The 18,775-nt window shown below is 40.6% G+C and overlaps 1 protein-coding gene across 1 annotated transcript in view; it reads right to left on the minus strand.

Annotated features, from left to right (window-relative positions):
- prkar1b (protein kinase, cAMP-dependent, regulatory, type I, beta) overlaps positions 1–18,775 on the minus strand; it is a 99,449-nt gene that overhangs the window by 73,372 nt on the left and 7,302 nt on the right. The window lies entirely within an intron of this gene.

Below are 18,775 nucleotides of genomic sequence, written 5' to 3' on the forward strand. Positions count from 1 at the left end.
TCATTTTCTTTCCTAAGAAGTTGCACCTTTGGAGCTTTGTCTTTTTTATCTAGTTTGACTTTTTAACTTTTAATATTTTTAGTCCCCTTGATTCTCTCCCATCATAAGAAATACATATTTTATATAAGCCTCACTCAGAGTTATTTGAACTGTTTCTCCCTCCATGTTATACTTATTACCTCCCAACCCTGGTCCCATTTAACAGTTTACTTTGAGAATATAATAAACTCAGAAGCTCTTTTAAAAAGTGAGATATTTAAAATTAATGGCTCAATGGGGTCAAATGTAGATTTGGCATTCAGACAAGAGGACAGTGGTCCATTTCAGAAATTCTTGTAAATTAAATTGTAAGTTATGCCCAAGACAGACTGTCCCCATACCCCATTTATACCGCCATTGCCTAATCTGTTGTTGAAAAGACACATTACCACCACGGTCTAAACACATATAAACAAACTACGCTGGCTCTGCGTTGCAACAAATTGGTGGCATTGTTTTCTAATAGAGGCTTTGGAAGCATCTGGCCTGAGTTTTATAATTAAATTCAAATTATAATAAAATTGCGAATATTGTTTGGCTTTCGGTATCACAAAATATTGAAACTTCTCATTTGTATTGTGATATTCATACCAATACACAGTCCTAAGGTATGATAAAAATGCAAGATGTCTAATGTAAGAAAACATCTGCGGTGCAAACTGCTCACTTTATGTAATGACTGACACACAAACACACACACACTAGGGGTTGTATGAACTAGTCGACTAGTCGATTTCACTGTTCTGTAGTGACTTTTTATGCCTGTCATCGACTAGTCGCTGTCACGTGATAATGACTGACGAGATGCAGTCCTCGGAAAAGACAGCAGGTGATGAGCCCCTGCACGTCGGGAGGCGGAGGCGACGAGCTGTGCCAGAGTGTCGGTACTGACACAGCGGTAAAATGGACATTTAACCAAACTGTGACCTTTTCCCTCTTGCAATTTAACCTTCCCCTCACCCCATCCTAACCTTAACTAGTTTGCGCATGCAAAGCTCTGATCGTTGATGCACTCCAGACATCTGCATCCTGAGCACGGCCACAGTAACATTATCAAATCAGGTGTCGCCACCTCAAAAACAAATTTAACACGTGATCGTTCATGTCGGCTCATTTCCTTTTATGTTTTCTGTCTTTTATTTGTGTCTGATGCGTTTCGCTGCTGTGGAGCGGGGTGCATCATCTGTTTTGTCCTCCGGTGACGCACCTCACTGATGCGGCCGGCGAGCAGCGGGCACTCCGCTGTTTTTGCGGTCGGTAGATCTTTTAGAACTGCAGTTCAAAGGTAACTCATGAGGTGAATATATATGAACCCAGGTAGCAGTTTTTCTTTAGGATTGAGAGGAGATGCAGGAAGATAATAAACAGACAGGACAGAAAAATAGTCAAATAAAAACAAGTTTGTTTTTTTACCTGGTAATAGCAAAAAACAGACACCATTGAAGGTAATCAGAAGTGAGGAACAGAAAATGAAATGCGTATTTTAATGTTTAGAGCAGCAGGAACTCTGAGAGGCTGCAGGCGCATCAGTGAGTTTGCAGCCGCTGCGCAGGGGGAGGGAGGAGAGGGCTGAAGTAGGATGCAGAAACTACAGTTGTTAAAAGAGATGTGTTTAACTTAGAAAATGTGGGCGCAATTTTAATTGTCAAAAACTCCAGCGAACCTACCGAACCCCCCGTGCCGCTTCAGGTGTATGACATCATCAACGACTAGTCAAAGTCGACTCGATTTTCATTACTTGACTGTCGACTTTAAAAAAAATTAAGTCATGCAACCCCTAACACACACACAATGTCTGGCCACTTTAAGCACATGCAGACTGTTATCACTACAGTTGTACAATATTCAGTAAAAAACTCTTGAACAAGAGCAGGAGGTAAAAACATTAGGACACAACTATAACGTCTGGCTGGACTGACTTTCAGTCTTATTGCAATCTACTGTTTAAACAACGTACACATTTAAAGGTTAATTACAAATGTGATGTAAACAGAAACGCTTTGCTGAAAAGCTAATTACAAACTAAAAACGTAACCCTAAGAACAAATCTCAGCTCCAGGACTTGTTTTTATGCTAAACTGTAGTGTGTCAGAAGTTTGGGTTCACTTCTCTGCAATTACACACAGAAGCTGATAGAAAGGGGCAATGAGAACATCCCTCTGAAGCTACCATTGTACAAATGAAAGACATCATTACCATGCATGAATGGGCAGGATGAAAGAAAAACAGATGATGCTCATTTTCACATTTACAACAGCAGATGAAAGACATGCTGTTACATGATACAAAAAGTTGAACACAATGTGAGTTTGCACTACTAGAGAAAAAGGAAAGTAGGAAAGGCCTTACAGGGGGTAGGAACTAAAAAAGCTTTTGCAGAAAACAAATGAACAAAATACATCCTGTAGATACAAAATGAGCTTAGATTTGGGTAGGAGAATAAACCCTGGTAATCTAATTAGTGTACAATTAATCAAACAGATTCAACTACAGGACAGAAAACTTATCAAATAAAGGGTTCACTGAAGCAGGATGGTCTACCGTATGTCTATCTTTTTTCTGTTGTCTAGGTTACCATCTGTGGTGGGCGAGGAGAGCTGACAAGGATGGCCATGAGAGAGAGAAGAAACACAAACATGATTGATAAAAATAGAAGAAATGTCTCAGAGAAGTTTGATCATGTTCTGTTTGGTTGTTTTGGTTGAAAGCAACAGTCACCTGTAGGGATGAGTACCGAATTCGGTACTTTTTAAGGTACCGACCGAATTCCATAGTACCGACCGAACACCGATTCACGTCATTTCAAACGGTGCCTCATTTCGGTACTGCCAAGACAGTTGCGCATGCGCAAGAGCGTTATGTCGCCGGTCCCTGCGAGCCCGTTGTAAACAGAGCAAGCATGGTAGAAAGAACGCACGCTAAAACTTGGGTCCACTTCACTAAATGTGATGGGTAACTGGGTGATGAAACAAGCGACAGACAACGATCTAAGTGAGACATCCTCATCTTAATCTGCTCCAGTAGGTAAATAAAATGTTTAAGATAACGTTACCTTGATTTGTTAGCTTCCGTTTCGCTAATGGTGCGTTCGCTTTCTCCTCGGAACTCCGAATTTCCGACTAGAAGAACATGAACGCGCTCTAAAGTTTGGCTTTACTTTACTAAATGCGACGGGTGATTGGGTGAAGGTAAAACCAGTGACAACGATCTAAGTTTGAGGCATCATCGTTTTAATCTGCTCCAGCAGCTAAATAAACTGTTAAAGATAACGTTAGCTTGATATGTTAGCTTCCTTTTCGCTAATGGTGCGTTCGCTTTCTCCTCGGAACTCCGAATTTCCGACTAGAAGAACATGAACGCGCTCTAAAGTTTGGCTTTACTTTACTAAATGCGACGGGTGATTGGGTGAAGGTAAAACCAGTGACAACGATCTAAGTTTGAGGCATCATCGTTTTAATCTGCTCCAGCAGCTAAATAAACTGTTTAAGATAACGTTACCTTGATTTGTTAGCTTCCTTTTCGCTAATGGTGCGTTCGCTTTCTCCTCGGAACTCCGAATTTCCGACTAGAAGAACATGAACGCGCTCTAAAGTTTGGCTTTACTTTACTAAATGCGACGGGTGATTGGGTGAAGGTAAAACCAGTGACAACGATCTAAGTTTGAGGCATCATCGTTTTAATCTGCTCCAGCAGCTAAATAAACTGTTAAAGATAACGTTAGCTTGATATGTTAGCTTCCATTGCCACCGTTGTTATCAGCTAATGGTGCGTTCGCTTTCTCCTCGGAAATTCTAACTTCCCAGTAGGAAAAATCAAATGAAAAAGGACGGCAAAAGGAATGAAGATACAGTAAATTTAGTTCACAGTAAAGATGTTTGCTTCATTTTAATTATCAGCTTATAAAACTACAAGGACGATGTTAAAATACAAACTTGTATGATATTTATCGTGATATTTATCAAATATGGTTATATATTGAGAAAAATATATATTTAATTATAAAAGAGAATTAAAATAATACTCAAAAGTATCGAAAATTGGTACCGTTAAGTACCGGTATCGACTCGTAGGTACCGGGAATTAGTACCGGATCGATTCAAATGTCAAAGGTACCCATCCCTAGTCACCTGATCCAACAAGTAAACCTTCCACCCAGCCAAGTCATTCAAACTCAGCGTTTAAGTACTTTTTCACTACGGCCCACTTTATATCCTAATAAATATAGAAAACATTTTAAGATGATCTATTTAACAGGTAATTCAGGCAGGGATAGGTACGTGTAGCTGAGCTTCTTAGATATTGTAACTGGGACACCAAAAAAGAATGAATGGCCTGTTTCTGCTCCATGAATGACTGGCCTCGTGTTATTAGTACAGATCTGGACTGGCTGACAGCAATAAGCCATGCCCATCTACTTACAGACCAAAGTAAAAGGCTATAAATGTTATTTTTGGATTCCGTTAGATATGCGCCATGGATTTCACATATGATGTCTGTGAATTTTAAAGACACATTTTGATGCCAAGAAAGCTCTAATTCTCAAACGGTAGCAAAAAGAAATTTTGGGTTTTGTGTGAAAAGACGTAGCAGACTACAAATGTTCGTCTCACAAAACTGACGTCATCAAACCAGACACAAAGAAGAGGAGAAGATTAGTTTAGGGAGCTTCGAATCCTTCTTCCAGGACAACAGAAGGAACATTAAACACGAAGAAAACCAACATAAATCTGGCCATGTGGAAAGTAGCAGCCACGCTGGGGGAGGAGCGATTCTGTGGTAACGTCATATATGCAACATTTTATTTGTAGTAATTTTATTTACTATTTTTCACAAGCTAATAAGTCTCAAAATATGTGACAAACATAGTCAAAACTCACACATATGTGCGATTCAGGGCGTGAGGCAAAGCGGATTAGAAAATAACTTATATATTCCTGTTCACCTCCATTCATTTTTTTATGACCCGCCCGGAAGAGGAGGAGACTTAGGCTCCCTGTTAAAAACTGGAAAGTTGTAGTTTTTATTTGTAGCACTTGTGCTCACGGCTGTTTTCACTTAAACTCCTCCAAAGCACATCCTTGCTTCTGGAGCAGTAACATCATACCCTTATAACCAAGACACTTAGATGCTTATGTTCTACACACAGAGACACAAATACTAATGGAGACAAGATTAGTAAAGTGTCAACACGTGCACATGAAGGCATGAGATGATAATGTCATTCTTAAAATGTGGGCTCAAGATTGGATTCCAACCAAATGATTATGTCAAATTTGACCAAACTGACGTATTCTATTAAAGTGCGTTTATACAATGAGGTGTAGAAAGATTAATGCAGGATTCCAGAAATTACACCATTAGATGCAGTCACAATTTATTTAGCAAAACAATGTCTAGACTATGTCTACACTTTGGGAAAACAACTTCTTAGCCAGTTTTGTTGGCCCATTATTGACTAGAACTGCAAGAAATCATGACAACCCTAAAAATCAATGAGTCACAGCAGAACAGTTAGGAAGTGACCTAGCGTTAGCTTAATCAGTAACACACATTGACTGTATATATAATGGACGGACACTCTGTGACGTCACCTGTAGGTTTCTAAAGAGCTGAACTGAAGCCCAGTGGGTGGTTCCCAACACCACCATCTTGACTGCATCACGTGTCTCGTCACTCACGGAAAACACAAAAATGGGCTATGAGGGTGGGGGCAGACGATTGACACCCATCAAACTCTGAGCCAATGTACGTATTTGCTAAGTAAGCTAACCAAAGCTAACGGAGGTTGGCAACCACTTTTAGCCAGAAAACGGCGGTTGAGCGACTCTGCTACCACCGGTCTTCTAGGCTGTAAAACTTTTAAAAGTATTGGCCAGACTTGGCATTAAAATTGTAGAAATTCAGTACAACTAAACTTTACCATCTATATACATATGAACTGCATTCAGTTTTTCATTTTGTTAAGGAATTTTATCATAAATCATTACAGAAAATCCAAAACCTCTCCTCCAAACAGTGAAGAACTGTGTTTCGCATACATCACTCCAACACGCAAAACAATGTAGCTGCTGTTGTGAATAACTGTATTTTGTCTATTTTCGTGCCGTTAATTATTATGGAAAATTGCGTTTACAGCTGCAACAAAAGGTCTAAGCCATATGTCCGTGTCCTACATGCATTTTTAAATAACACAGGTCCCGTTAGCATGACTGCTGCAACACTGCTAACCGTGTTAGCTCTGGTAAGGAAAAAAAACAAGTCATTTGGGAAAGCTACGATACACACACACACACACACACACACACAGATATAATCTAAAAGATGATCTCCATATTTCAACATTAGATCCTCGTGGGACCGGTAGAACCTCCGTGCCATCCTGGATTAGTGCAAACAACAAGTCAAACTAAGGAGTTACTCCAGCATCTGGAAGATTTATTCTGGTAAATTATTGGTTAAATATTTTCCAGAGTTATATCAATATACACACACAGCTGTAAAACTGGCAGCACGTTTTTTATTCATCTGAAGATGACTTAATTATATTGGGACAGTATGATGGAGACAAGACCAGCTGAGAACTCTTCAGCTTAGAGCTCCAGTTGGAGGCGTTACGAGCACAGAAATAAAATATTTAACAAAAGTAAACAAACCGTATCGATTTTGGTTCTGAAGAAGAACAGAATCCTTCCCGGTGTCCAAATCGGATCACGGGTCTTCTGAGACAAGCGGTCCAAAACATGTCTGCTCCTCCGGTAGCGAAAACTAGCGGGGTCGGAGTTCAGTTGAACTTTTCCAGTAATCCAATATCCATTCTCATCGCCGTATCCCAGAGAAAAAAACAAATCTGACTGAGTAGCAGAGGCTTCAGAAGCTACATCTGACTGATGACATATTGTTCTCTGCAATAACGCTAAAGCAGAAACACCGGAGTTAGGGATTGTTTTCTATAGCTGTTTCAGCAGAGCTCCATGTGGAACGACACAGCTGCCCAGGGCACAGACCGGAAGCTAGTTTCTGTTTTTTCCACGCTAGTCAAAAACATTAGATTTTCTTAAAATTCCAACCGTGAAAATCCAAAAACGTTTTTCATCTGAGGTTTTAATACTGTTTTACACATGCTGTTCAAAGTAATGTTGCCTCTGGCCAATATCTTTAATGTAAGGCAGAGGCTGAGGCCTTCCCTGGAGCAAGCACTGCAATTTTTGTCACTTCTACACTTTTGGGAGGCAGAGTATCCCCCTTTGTCAAACATCTGCACAAAACAATATAAAAGCTGTTATGGCAAATCAACAAACAAGCTAGGTTTTGAACACAAACATGTTACGGAGTACTCACTCCTCCTCTGGTATCTTCCCTGAGACACTTCTGGTGGAACCGGAAACTCACATTGCGAGAGAAAACAAAAATAATGCTATGCACCAATCGCTGTTTTCTAGATTCAAACATCTTCTGTTTGTCCATGGTTTCAAATGGTGTTGTTGTTTTTTGAGACTCTGGTAGTTGGTCCTGATGTTGAAGTGGTAGCAGCTGGCTGTTTCTCCTTCTCTAATAATACTAAGCAGAGAACCATCCACATCAGTGGTGCATCATGATGAAGCGTGCATCTTTTGTAGTCATCTTTTGTTTGCACAAATGACCTCATCAGTGTTTACCGGCTCTCCTTTTAAGTTTGCTTCTAACCATCAGAATACTCCCAAACTGCAGAAGTTGTGTTGTTTTCAGATACCAGTCAGCTGATGTGAGAGCTGCCATTTATCTCTCGGCGCGCTGTCCTCTGCGTTGTCACATGGTGACATCACGTTCATAAACTTTATGGAAAGTCTCCAAAAGTTGAATGTAACCCAGAAGCTAGAACCTTAATGAGGTATTAACTAATTGGCTTACTAATATGATCCATCCTCAATTTAGATAAAATATAAAATATAAATTAAGGAAATTAACAATACTAATTAATAGATATCTAATTAACTAATAGATAATTTCATAATGAATTATTGGAAGGGTGAATAACTAAAATAACGAGTTTAATATTAAACATCGGTTAAAACAAGAATCTTGAACATCACTAACAGAAACAGAAGAGGAAAGCTGTATACTATTGGTCCAGGTGGGAATCTGAAATTTCATTGGCTGAGAGAAATAAGTCCCGCCTCCGCGAAATAAAACCGTGCGACGCAGCTGAGCGAGAGGAGAGACAAACGGCTGTGCAGCACGCAGATACAGAAAGCAAAGACTGAGCGGTTAGAGAGAGAGAGAGAGAGAAAAAAAAACAACGGTCGAGGCCGTGAAGAACCCTGATTTGGGTGCCGCATAGATAGAGGGAGAGGCGGACTTGACTCCTTCTAATAAGAGCTAGGAACTTGGAACCAACGCGGTGAGTAAAGAAAAAAGAAGAGAAAAAGCTAACGATGCAACTTAAAAAAAAAAAAGGAAACTTAAATAGCTTATCAAATTAATTCCATTCTTATAGATTTGTGTGGAGACGACAGAGTGAACCAATCCTCTGTAGGAGGGAACCGTTGGAGCGCGTTGGTGAGTGAATGAGATTAAATTCAGTAAATTATTAAATTCAAAAAGCTAATTACAGCAACCGAGGTGACAGCAGTGGGCTGCTAGACGTTAGATCCCAGGAGTTAACATCTCAAACTACCAGTTAACGGTGGTAGGGCATATAGGAGTTAACGGCTCAAACCGCCAGTTAACGGCGGTAGGGCATATGGGATTCCCAGGAGTTAACGGCTCAAACCGCCAGTTAATGGTGGTACGGCCTAGATGTACAAGGTCCTCAGGGGCGTTATAGCTAACGCCATAGAATTAGCCATGCGTCCCTTAACCAAACATTTAATAATAAAAAAATAGATAAATAAAAATAAATAAAAGCTAACTGATTAGGGAGGAATTATTTTACAAAGGTGGACCAAAGGACCAGAATTTATATTTTGTTGAATTTTGTTATAGAACATTTTATTTATTTATTTATTTATTTATTTATTTATTGTGTTACAGATATACAAGGTGTCACAATGCTGTATAGAAACACAACTAAATGTATCCTTGTTGTCATGAATGTATTTCTTGTTGAATAGTGTAGAGTAATAGAATCTAACTGAGCCTATTGAGCTGAACAATTGTTGTCATATGTAATTATATTTCCAGAGCTACTGAGAATTATTTTAATAGACAATCAAATTGATGTTATGTTAGTTGAACTGTGAACCCAAACATGATTGGCTATGCCAATAGAGTGAAGCATTTGTTTAAGTCTGTAAGACTTTATGCTGTGATGTGACGAGAAGGGTCGATGCCAACTCGCTAACAGTCCTGTTGTTTACAGGCTGGGTTTTTTTTTTTCCTTGGGTTTGATCCCGACTCCTATGATCACTCACTTGGAACGAGAACTGGATTTCTTCCTGACGAGGGAGATGGCGAGCCTTAACCACTGAACGAACCAGGACATCTCAAGTAACTGAAGAGCAGACTGCTCTCTTCTGTGAACAATCTCAACGGTGTGGTAGGAAAAAATCGCACCACCGGACTCTGACTTTCACCCCAAGCGTGGGGATTTGACTTGACGCCGGCTGACTTGTGACTCATATGATCAAATCTCATACCGAGCATTTTACTATTGTCGATTGTTTTCATCTGTTTTTGTGTGTTATCTTTATGTGTTATATTTCCCATTATTATTAAAATTTAGTATATAAACCGTTTCATGCTATACCCGTGACTCCAGTCATTCTTAAACAACCTCCAATTCTCCCCGAACCTAATTATTGGCCCATTTGTTTATTTTTTCTTTTAATTATCTTATTGTATCCTGTAATCCGGTTACATAAAACTTGGCGAGCCAGCCAGGAGAATTGTAGAGTTGTTACCTTAGCTAACCATTGACTGACATCATAAGAGTGCCTGGAGGTCACAGTGGTTTGCCATTTTGGCATTATTGGTACTTTTGAGTGTTTTAAAATGGAAGTTGTGAAAACAGAAAAGGTCAAAGTTTCAAATGCTGTTTTAATCAGTGGGTTAACTGATACAGACCTTGATAACAAAGTCTTTGGGTTTATGGAAGGATTCGGACCAGTTAACAGGCGCATTAAGTTACCAAACTGTGATCAGATTATTGTGGAGTTTCAACATGAAGCCACTGTTAAGGAATTAAAGAAACAATGTTTACCCTATGACAAACCTTGTACTAGGAACCCAGATGTTTTCTTCCATATTCAAGACCTAGCCAGCGCGTACAGTCTAGAAACTAGCACATCTGCCACTGATGCCTATCTGTCAGAGCTCAGGGACATAGCTGCGCGTAGCAATCAATCATTTAAAGACCTTCTAATGGAGGAACTGGCAAAAATTGGGGAATCTTTAGGAAGGGATACCCATGCATCTGAACCAGTCACTGAACCAGAGCCAATGCTCCATAGTGACCAAGTTACATATTCCCTGCCTTTAACACCAGAAGTTAACTATATGAACAACTCAAAGGACAATTGTCCACCTACAGAGACTGGAAAACAAAACCCTTGCATTCCACCAAATCTTTTAAACACACCTGAGGTTCAGCGAGTTATTGTGGAACACATTGTTAAAAGCAGTGAGGTTATCCCTCCGCCTACTTCACAATACAGACTAAAACCGTTCTCAGGGCGAGTTCCACACCCTTCTTTTGAAACTGACTATGATACTTGGCGTAGTAGTGTAGTGTTATGCATAAATGATCCTTCACTCACCAAGTCCCAAATTGTACGAAGAATCGTGGAGAGTCTGTCAGCCCCAGCAGCGAGCATCGTTAAAGCTCTTAGTCCAAAATCCGACCCGGAAACGTACCTTGAACATCTCGATTCAGCTTACGCAGCTGTCGAAGACGGCGACGAGCTCTTTGCTCGCTTTTTAAACACAAACCAGGACAGTGGTGAAAAACCTTCCGATTACTTTCAGAGGTTATACACCTTGTTAAACCTAGTTATTCAGAGGAATGGAATTTCCTCCAGTGACGCCGACCAGCAGCTGCTCAAGCAGTTTTGCAGAGGCTGTTGGGACAGCTCGCTGATTTCAAACCTGCAACTCGAACAAAAGAAAGACAACCCGCCTCATTTTACAGCACTTCTCCTCAAACTGCGCACTGAAGAAGACAAACAGGCTACTAAAGCAGCACGCATGAAACAACACTTAGGGGCACAACGAACTAGAGTGTATTCAAATGTGCAAACAACATGCTCTCAGAGTAAAAACACTTGTGAACTGGAAATAGATGATAACTGTGATGACTTACGCAAACAAATCGCTGAGCTCAGGAGCCAAATTGCACAGCTTAAGGTTAACAACACAGATAAAAAGGCAAAGAAAACTCAAAAAGAGTCAAAACCCCGTGTGGGGACTAAAATTCCAGATGAGCCCAAACAGATTCAGCAGATAACAGCAGTGGTGCCCAGACCAAAGCCTGGATACTGTTTTAAGTGCGGAGAAGATGGGCACATAGCTTCTAGCTGTAGCAACGAGCCAAATCCAGCACTAGTTGCAACTAAAAGACTTGCTCTTAGACAGAAGCAGCGCGAGTGGGAGATGTCAAAGCCAATTGCTCAGTCTCCTCCTTTAAACCGGTAGAAGCTCCTATCGTGGGACAGATAGGTGCTAAAGTAGAACCAAGTCCCTCTAAGGAAAGGACAGAGAGACTTTTTTGCAAGCCAGTTCATGCTCATTCAGTGCCAAAACTTCCCAAAAGATTAGTGGGTGGGCGATGCACAGCTACAGTCTCAGTTAACAGTGTTGAATGTAATTGTTTACTGGATTCAGGGTCCCAGGTAACCACCATTGCCAATTCTTTTTACCAAGAACACTTACCTGACCTCTCAATTAAACCCATCAGTAATCTGTTAGAAGTCGAGGGCGCAAACGGTCAAGCAGTTCCTTATTTAGGATACATAGAGATAAGTGTCACATTTCCAAAAGAGCTCGATCAGTCTGGACTTGAGTTACCTACCCTTGCGTTAGTGGTTCCGGATATAAGCTCAAACTCTGATACACCACTACTCATTGGCACAAACACACTCGATCCTTTGTATGAGCAATTGTCTGCCAATAACTTACCTGATTCCAAGGCACTCTCTTATGGGTACCAACACGTGCTAAAAGCCTTAGCAGTCAGAAAAAAACAAAGCAAAGATGGACGAGTTGGTGTGGTGAAGCTTCGAGGGAGAACCCAAGAAGTTCTCCCTGCAAATAAAAAACTGTTACTAGAAGGGTTTATGCAACCCAGCCAAAACAAGCATGAGCCTTATGCACTCATTGAACAACCCACCAATGGTTCTCTACCAGGGGGTATAATTGTAGACTGTTGCCTCATTTCCTTACCTTCACATGGTCCATACAAAGTACCTCTTGTACTAAGAAACGAAACTAACCATGACATCACATTACCCACTAACTGTGTGATCGCTGAGTTAGTTAAAGCCGATCGTGTTATGCCATATCCAGAACCTGACAAAAGTGATCAGAAAGTACTTGCGGCGTGTAGTTCGCAGCAACAGACTTCACCTTCAAACCCTCCTCTCAGTTTTGACTTCGGTACTTCGCCCTTGTCCGAAGAATGGAAAGGGAGGATCACCAACAAACTTACCACTTCGCCAGTTCTTGGCTACGCTGACGCAAAACTCCCATATCTAGTACACACAGATGCTAGTACGACCGGACTCGGTGCAGCGCTATACCAAGTGCAAAACGGTGTCACACAGGTAATCGCTTATGCAAGTCGCGGTTTAAGCTCTAGTGAAACTAGGTACCCTGCGCACAAGTTGGAGTTTCTAGCCTTAAAGTGGGCCATAACAGATAAGTTTCATGACTATTTGTATGGGAACACATTCACTGTCATTACTGATAATAATCCGTTAACTTACCTCTTAACAACGGCAAAACTCGATGCAACGAGCTATCGTTGGCTAGCTGCGTTGTCCACCTATAATTTTGACATCAGATACCGTGCAGGTACACAGAACGTTGACGCGGATGGCCTGTCTAGGAGGCTGCATGATAAACCTGAAGACAACTCAAAATTCACTGAGGAATGCCAACGACTAGATGAGTTCCGATCTCATCTTTTTTCCTCTGTCAAAGAAGTCGAGCTTCAACTTCAAGCCGAAGCAGTGAAGGCAACATGCCAAAAGCACATGGTCTTGGATGAGACTGATTCTCCTTGTGGTTTAGTTCAGTCACTTGCCATGTCTGCAGCGGCCATTCCAGACCTATTCCAGTTGGAAGACAATAGTGACAGTTTCTTTGCTGTGCCCAAGTATAACCATGCTGACCTTGTCTCCTTGCAGAGGAAAGATCCAACCATTGGCCGAGTCATTCAGCTGCTTATGACTGACAATAAACCGCCAACTGATACTATTGCAGAACCCCCGGTGGTTCTTAACCTTTTGAGAGAGTGGAAACGGTTTGAGTTTCAAAATGATTTACTGTACCGGAGACGCCAATTAGGACCAGAGACATCATTGCAGTTAGTCTTGCCTGATTCATTACGTTCAACAGTCATGCAAAGCCTACATGATGATATGGGGCATCTTGGGGTTGAACGTACGACAGATCTCATTCGGTCCCGTTTTTACTGGCCAAGAATGGCTAGTGATATCGAAATCAAAGTTAAAACTTGCGAAAGATGTATCCGTCGGAAGGCCCTCCCTGACAAAGCTGCTCCAATGGTGAGTATTACCACCACCAGACCTATGGAGTTAGTTTGCATGGATTTTCTCTCCATAGAACCAGACAGTAAGAACACTAAAGATGTCTTAGTGATTACAGACCATTTTACAAAGTATGCAGTGTCCATCCCAACCAAAGATCAGAAAGCCACCACCGTCGCGAAGAACCTGTGGGAACATTTTTTAGTCCACTACGGGTTTCCTGAGCGTCTTCATAGTGATCAGGGACGGGATTTCGAATCACGTACAATCAAGGAACTTTGTTCTTTACTTGGTATCCGTAAAGTCAGAACGAGCCCTTATCACCCTCGTGGCAACCCCGTTGAACGGTACAATCGTACATTACTCAGCATGTTGGGAACTTTACAAGCCACTGAGAAACATCACTGGCGCGATTTTGTAAAACCACTTACTCACTCGTACAATTGTACAAAAAATGACGTGACGGGATACTCTCCCTACGAGCTAATGTTCGGTAGGCAGCCTCGGTTGCCTATAGATATTGCCTTTGGGTTACCGCATTTGAACAAGCCCTCTATAACTCATTCTCAGTATGTTAAAGAACTGAAGAGTCATCTGGAACAGAGTTATGACATTGTCATAAAAAACTCTCAAAAAACAGCGAGGAAGAACAAAGAACGGTTTGACAGAAACATTCGTGAGTCCACACTAGGTGTGGGAGATCGTGTTTTAGTCCGAAATCTTCGCTTAAGAGAAAAGCATAAATTAGCAGACAAATGGGAGCAAACAGTGTATATAGTTCTCAAACAGATGGAAAACTTGCCAGTATACACTGTAAAACCAGAGAACGGAGAAGGACCCAACAGAACACTCCACAGAGATCTTTTACTGCCTTGTGGTTTTCTCTCTTCATTAGAAAATGAAACAGAACGCGTTACGAAACCTAGCAGACCTCATACAAGACAGAGTTCAGCCTTAGAACCTGACCCAGATGAGCCACTTGACGAAGAGGTAGATGAGTTTTATTACTCTGATCTTCCACAAGTGCTAAACCGACCATCCTATCAAATAGCGGTCACCTTGCCAAATAGGGAACTCATAGCAGATTCAGGACCGGTAAATAATATTCAACAACAAAACACACTATCCTTACACACAGGGGATCGCAAGGAACCAACCTTAGCTGGTAATGAAAATGCTGAATTGTCCTTACTTGACAAAGGCATCAACACCGAAACATTCTTACCTGACAGAATGAGTGAAACTGCGACATTCTTACCTGAAAGAGTGAAAGAAGCAGCAACATACTTACCTGAAAAAACGAAAAAAAACGAAGTATACTTACCTGACGTAGAAACGGGGGATGAAACTAACACAAACCTACCTCAATTGGATGGTGTCCTAAAGTCGCAGCAACGTGATGTAAGTTTTGAACCCATCATACACGATCAGACACATACATCTGAAAAGACCAAAGTCTTAGAGAATAGCTCATCAGCTCTGTCGGAAACAGAGAGCTCACTTCGTCCTGTCTCAGTTGAGAATCAAACCGAAACGGATGAGCATGATACTGTGCAACCAGAGATGTATGTCAGGAGATCTGAACGAAGTAGTCAGCCTCCTCAAAGACTAACTTACTCTCAATTGGGCAATCCACTAGTGACCGTAGTTAGGTCCCTTTTCCAAGGACTTAATAAAGCTTTTATTGACTCTCTTACTCAAGAAGTTGTGTACCCCGTAGAAACAATGCACAGGGACGTGCATGATATTTAATGGGGGAGGATGTAACCCAGAAGCTAGAACCTTAATGAGGTATTAACTAATTGGCTTACTAATATGATCCATCCTCAATTTAGATAAAATATAAAATATAAATTAAGGAAATTAACAATACTAATTAATAGATATCTAATTAACTAATAGATAATTTCATAATGAATTATTGGAAGGGTGAATAACTAAAATAACGAGTTTAATATTAAACATCGGTTAAAACAAGAATCTTGAACATCACTAACAGAAACAGAAGAGGAAAGCTGTATACTATTGGTCCAGGTGGGAATCTGAAATTTCATTGGCTGAGAGAAATAAGTCCCGCCTCCGCGAAATAAAACCGTGCGACGCAGCTGAGCGAGAGGAGAGACAAACGGCTGTGCAGCACGCAGATACAGAAAGCAAAGACTGAGCGGTTAGAGAGAGAGAGAGAGAGAAAAAAAAACAACGGTCGAGGCCGTGAAGAACCCTGATTTGGGTGCCGCATAGATAGAGGGAGAGGCGGACTTGACTCCTTCTAATAAGAGCTAGGAACTTGGAACCAACGCGGTGAGTAAAGAAAAAAGAAGAGAAAAAGCTAACGATGCAACTTAAAAAAAAAAAAGGAAACTTAAATAGCTTATCAAATTAATTCCATTCTTATAGATTTGTGTGGAGACGACAGAGTGAACCAATCCTCTGTAGGAGGGAACCGTTGGAGCGCGTTGGTGAGTGAATGAGATTAAATTCAGTAAATTATTAAATTCAAAAAGCTAATTACAGCAACCGAGGTGACAGCAGTGGGCTGCTAGACGTTAGATCCCAGGAGTTAACATCTCAAACTACCAGTTAACGGTGGTAGGGCATATAGGAGTTAACGGCTCAAACCGCCAGTTAACGGCGGTAGGGCATATGGGATTCCCAGGAGTTAACGGCTCAAACCGCCAGTTAATGGTGGTACGGCCTAGATGTACAAGGTCCTCAGGGGCGTTATAGCTAACGCCATAGAATTAGCCATGCGTCCCTTAACCAAACATTTAATAATAAAAAAATAGATAAATAAAAATAAATAAAAGCTAACTGATTAGGGAGGAATTATTTTACAAAGGTGGACCAAAGGACCAGAATTTATATTTTGTTGAATTTTGTTATAGAACATTTTATTTATTTATTTATTTATTTATTTATTTATTGTGTTACAGATATACAAGGTGTCACAATGCTGTATAGAAACACAACTAAATGTATCCTTGTTGTCATGAATGTATTTCTTGTTGAATAGTGTAGAGTAATAGAATCTAACTGAGCCTATTGAGCTGAACAATTGTTGTCATATGTAATTATATTTCCAGAGCTACTGAGAATTATTTTAATAGACAATCAAATTGATGTTATGTTAGTTGAACTGTGAACCCAAACATGATTGGCTATGCCAATAGAGTGAAGCATTTGTTTAAGTCTGTAAGACTTTATGCTGTGATGTGACGAGAAGGGTCGATGCCAACTCGCTAACAGTCCTGTTGTTTACAGGCTGGGTTTTTTTTTTTCCTTGGGTTTGATCCCGACTCCTATGATCACTCACTTGGAACGAGAACTGGATTTCTTCCTGACGAGGGAGATGGCGAGCCTTAACCACTGAACGAACCAGGACATCTCAAGTAACTGAAGAGCAGACTGCTCTCTTCTGTGAACAATCTCAACGGTGTGGTAGGAAAAAATCGCACCACCGGACTCTGACTTTCACCCCAAGCGTGGGGATTTGACTTGACGCCGGCTGACTTGTGACTCATATGATCAAATCTCATACCGAGCATTTTACTATTGTCGATTGTTTTCATCTGTTTTTGTGTGTTATCTTTATGTGTTATATTTCCCATTATTATTAAAATTTAGTATATAAACCGTTTCATGCTATACCCGTGACTCCAGTCATTCTTAAACAACCTCCAATTCTCCCCGAACCTAATTATTGGCCCATTTGTTTATTTTTTCTTTTAATTATCTTATTGTATCCTGTAATCCGGTTACATGAACAAAACATTTAAAACTATTTAAGTAAAACTGAAAAATCAACCAAGCTTCTGTTTTATGCATTAAATGACTTTTATTTATCTTTTTTATGTATTTTTGCTTTTATTTTGTTAATCCTCGTCTCCTATGTGCAAGGTTTTTCTCATGACGGTATTGGAACTGACACCGTTGCTACTTTTTAACACCGGCTGTATACGGTATTACCGCCCAAGCCTATAATCCACACCTTTAAAGGTATTTCATTTAACTCATTCACTGCCAGCCGTTTCCTTTTTTTTTACCGTGTCCTGTCTGGCTGTGAAGCAAGCAGAATTGATGTCTGAATGCTGGTGACAAGCCTTACAGATTTACTCTCAGGTGGAGCATCAAAGCGTTTGCTTTTAATGTCACGCCTGATACTTAAAACGTTATTGTTATTGTTGTTGAATGCATTGTAATTCCGACCAGACACGGAGACAGAGGTGAAAGAGAAAGGAAAAGAAAAGGTGGGGAGGGGGGGGGGGGGGTGTTCCACAAAAACAAACAATGAACAAGAGTCTGCTTCTAGACCTGCAGAAAAAGGCAAAAAAAAGGGACACAACAACAATACAACAAGATCAAGCTATCACTGCATCAACTTGATGAAGAAAATATATAATCAACATTGCTTAAAGGAGACATAACATGAAAAACACACTTTTTTATCCATTAACACAGTGTGTTTCACATTTTAAGTGTCTAAGTGAGCAAAAAGGCTTATATTATTCACTGGAGTTGCTATTTAGATATTTAATAATTAAGTTTTGGGCATATTTGTCCACCCGTTCAGTTTTTCACATTATCTATTACATCTATTTCGTCAGGATAACTACCAAATATGGTAATGGCCCTCGGCTAAACACAGAGCCAATCCGCCATTTTTTCTTCTCGCTAAGATTTTTTGTAGTCCTATTGGAAAAATGCAGAATGCCTGGTTATTTTAGCCACACACAGCTCAAAACTGTTCCTCGTTTTAAGGAAGGGTGGTGTGGCAGTATTTAAACCCAGGAGCTGATGACACTACTGCTAAAAAAACACAGAAGAAAAAGTAGTGTGTGTGTTTGTGTGTGTGTGAGTGTGAGTGAGTGTGAGTGTGTGTGTGCGCACGCGCGCGCGTGGTTCGTTCGGTGTCTCCAGGCTACTGACCAAGTACCGAGGGCTTCATCTATCTAAAAGGAGTCATTTGCATCTGAATGTGGCAGCAACGGGACACAGCAGCAGAGCGGTAAGCTTCATATCACTCTAAAATGTCGACAAACTTTACTTTAGATTTA

The sequence above is a fragment of the Nothobranchius furzeri genome, chromosome 12 (assembly GCF_043380555.1).
Source record: "Nothobranchius furzeri strain GRZ-AD chromosome 12, NfurGRZ-RIMD1, whole genome shotgun sequence".
Lineage (NCBI taxonomy): Eukaryota > Metazoa > Chordata > Actinopteri > Cyprinodontiformes > Nothobranchiidae > Nothobranchius > Nothobranchius furzeri.